Raw genomic sequence first — 3,625 nt, 5'->3', positions numbered from 1 at the left:
ACATCCATACATGACCACTGCAAAAACCATAGCCTTGACTAGACGGACTTGTTGGCAAAGTAATGTCTCTGTTTTTCAATATGCTATCTAGGTTGGTCATAACTTTTCTTCCAAGGAGTAAGCATCTTAATTTCATGGCTTTCCATACTAGGGGAAATTTTCAAGGACTGAGTAGTCTTTTAACTTTGTTCCTTACCTCCACCCCATTCCTGACCCATAAAAGCACCTGGCAACCAGACCCCAGATGATTATTTGGTGGCACTAACTCGTCATTATCTCAGCCAGTGGGTTCCTGAACAAAGTCCCTTTCTAGTCTAGGTGGGCTTCCCTCATAGCTCAGTCAGTAAAGACTCTGTCTTCAGGAAATGAATCGCCAGTCCAGGTTCGATGCAGGATACAGGAAGCTTGGGGCTGGTGCACTGGGATGACCCAGAGGGATGGTATGGGGAGGGAGGTGGGAAGGGGTTCAGGATTGGGAACACATGTATACCCGTGGCAGATTCATGTTGATGTATGGCAAACCAATACAATATTGTAAAGTAATTAGCCTCTAATTAAATAAATAACTTTAAATTTGAAAAAAAGAATTTAGCCACAAAAGTAAATAAATAAGTAAATAAATATGCTATCTTAAAAAAGAATCTGCCTTCAGTGCAGGAGACTCGGGTTTGATTCCTGGTGAAAAATGAATTTTTCATTTCTTTTTTTCCTTTTCCTAGTCTAGACACCTCATCTCAGATTCACTGCAGCAAGCGGAACAAGCTTGGACTTGGTAACAGACTATGTCACATGCCTTATATTAGACATTTTATTGTTTCCATAGCAAAATTTTGAGGCAAGTATAGCTCTTGTCTCTGATTTACAGCAGTGTTAGTAAGCTGATCTTCAGAGCAGTTGGGAAACATTTAATGTCACAAAGTACCGGTGCCTATAGATGTCTGCATACCCAGGGCAGTCAAGGTCCCCCATGGAAGGCTTAGTGCTTAGTATTAGCTGAAGCGATGCTGCATTTCAACAAATTATACTAATAAATTCCTGATGGGTTCTATGTCACCCTTAGTTTATTTGTTTAGAGAAAAATATCCATGGATTGAATGACAGGGTCAATGACTCATGGAGCTTCATTCCTTGAGTGTATATACTGAGAATGTCTGAAAAAACACTAAATGTCATTTCAAAAAAAAAAAAAAAATGGCAGGATAGGATCAATTGAATTAACTGTTGTAGGGTAAAGTGGCAAAGGATATTTGGGGAGTACTAGTGGAAAAGCTTCTTAATGGATACAGCCCAGACATTGAGTCAATTTTGAAAATAATGAGAAGAGAGGAATTTGGGTTTCTAGTAGACTGCAAGTTGCTCATGGTCATGTGGCTGCAGAGACCAGATCAGTGTATACATCTGCAGAAGTAGAGCTTCAGTAAAGCATCTCAATTTGTGACCTTATGGTCCAGAAAACTGAAGGATCAAGTTTTCCTGTCGGGTCCATGAAAGGAGCCGTGTGAAAACACACCTGGCATGAGACCGCCAACACCAGAAACTAGAAAGTTAGAAAAACAAGATTCAACTTTGTGGCCCCAAGTCATTTAATTGTCAAGAAAAGGCTAGAGACCAGTGAGGCATGGTGAAAGGAAGGTGGGTTTAAAAAAACTGTGGGTAGTGCTTAAGATATGTGAGATTAGTAAATCCCAGTCTCGACCATCAAGGGAAACAAAGCTGGGTGCTGGCAGGTGAAATGGAATAGGGAGGAAGTTTTACATAGCAGATTCTTGGGGGCTGGGGAGTGAAAGAATCACCAAGTCTGACAATGGAGGAACAACACTATTGTCAAAGAATTCCTCATATTTCCTAATCAGTGCATAACAATGGCACAGGGAGTATGTGACCAGGTCTCCATTGAATCACTCTGCACTTCCTTAGTGAAGGATAAAGAAGTCCATGGACAAGGGAGATTTGTGATATCAGCATGAGTGTGGCAATTTATTTTTGATATTGCAAGCATGTGGTATTTAGGGGTGGGAAACAAGTGCATCGTGCCAGTCCTGGGATGTTCCCCCTGGGTGGAGCTGCCTGGTCCTTATAAAAGGAGTCTCCATCACAGTGCTGTCGTTGTCGTGAAGGTCATAGGGATCTTTGGAGCCTCTGGTGAGCACAACTCTTAGAGATCTTGATGGAACTTAGGTGTTGGGTTTAATTTGGGGGTAGAAGTGGCTTTAACTGAAGCAATTAGTGCTCTGTATGGGAAAAAGAAGATAATGAGGATTAAGGGAGAAATTTTTGATATTTGGTCATGTATGCGATCTTAAATGTGAGGAGAAAATGGAGTCAGAAGCTCAGTCGTAACCTGAGAGAGAGTAGGGGGGATGAGATACTGTGCTACAGCACAGCACACATTAGTTCCAAATGCCCCCTTCTCAGCATCCAATCCCATTGAGTGCCTAGTTTGAGCCTTTGCATTTCTCCTCAGAAGCCCACAGTCAGGTCAGCTTGTCCAGCAACCAAGACCTCATGGGAGAAATAAGTAGAGATTTGTTTGGGGATTGGCTACAAGTTTATTATCCAGATTCTTCTTCAGGGTATGTTTGTATTCGTACAACACCTGTGTAGGTAATTTTGTTTTAGAAAATGGTAGAAGGAGACACTAATCAGAAAAGACTGAAGATGAGGGCAAGAGATACTAAAAAAGAATGGTGATGAAGCTATAAAAAACCATAAAGACTGTATTAGGAATCAAGAAGTGTCCTTAGTGACGGAAGGGTTGTTGGCACAGCTAAATGTTCTACCGATCGGACTCTCTGCTATAAAGAAAGTTGTCTGTATTTCAGATTCTTTGAGACCCAGGAAGCATGTCTAACCATCCGCATCCCCATCCGCATCCGCATCAACATTAGCATCAGCATCAGCATCAGCATCACCATCAGTGCAAGGAGCCCTGCCATCCACCTCCAAAAGTGTGTCCACCCAACTGCCATGAGCCTTGCCCACCTCATCCATGCCCACCTGCACTGAGCCAGAAGAAATGCCCTCCTGGGCCACCATGCCCACCATGCAAGCAGAAGTGTCCACCCAAGTGGAAGTAACAGCACCAGATTTCATCTGGACCAAGAAACAAGATCCAGCCTCTCCCATTGTCCTCCCTTTGGCCGTGGTGATGGATTGCATCTTCCTTAATCTCCCTCCTGGACTGACAGCTGGCAGAGAAAAGGCTTGCTTCCTGAAGCTGACACCACGTTGTTGGAAGAGCAGCAGGATCATCGCTTGATCTCTCTTTGCCATCTGTGTGTCTGTATCTGCACTGTGATCTCTACCCCATGAGCAATTAGCATGTCTATTCTTTGCTTCTCCAATAAAGCATATTCATAGTCCATTATGTATTTCTATCTTTCGTTTTTTTGTTTTTTTGCATATAGTGTTTTTCATCTCTTCTGTCAACTGCAAGTATTCTTCTGAGTGTTCCATTTCATTCCCATTGGATTATCAGAATTAGACTTTTCCCTCATTGAGTTCAGCTTTGCCTGAAGTATGTATGTTTGGAATGGATCCATCAAGGAATTCCTTCTTTGGGTTCAGACTTCTTTCTATCTTTGTCTACCTTGAAGACCCTGAGAAGAATTGAATTCTCTCAGTC

General features: G+C 42.4%; 1 long non-coding RNA gene across 1 annotated transcript; it reads left to right on the top strand.

Annotated features, from left to right (window-relative positions):
• Positions 1-317: 317 nt before the first annotated feature.
• On the top strand, positions 318-3,361 carry LOC104972629 (uncharacterized). Its single transcript, XR_009493707.1, has 3 exons — positions 318-382; positions 720-772; positions 2,823-3,361. It is a non-coding gene; the product is annotated as an uncharacterized lncRNA (long non-coding RNA).
• Positions 3,362-3,625: the final 264 nt, after the last annotated feature.

The sequence above is a fragment of the Bos taurus genome, unplaced genomic scaffold (genome assembly GCF_002263795.3).
Source record: "Bos taurus isolate L1 Dominette 01449 registration number 42190680 breed Hereford unplaced genomic scaffold, ARS-UCD2.0 Leftover_ScbfJmS_1696, whole genome shotgun sequence".
In the NCBI taxonomy this organism is placed as follows: domain Eukaryota; kingdom Metazoa; phylum Chordata; class Mammalia; order Artiodactyla; family Bovidae; genus Bos; species Bos taurus.
Note: the sequence above shows the minus strand (reverse complement) of the source record. Positions and strands in the feature narration are given on the sequence as shown.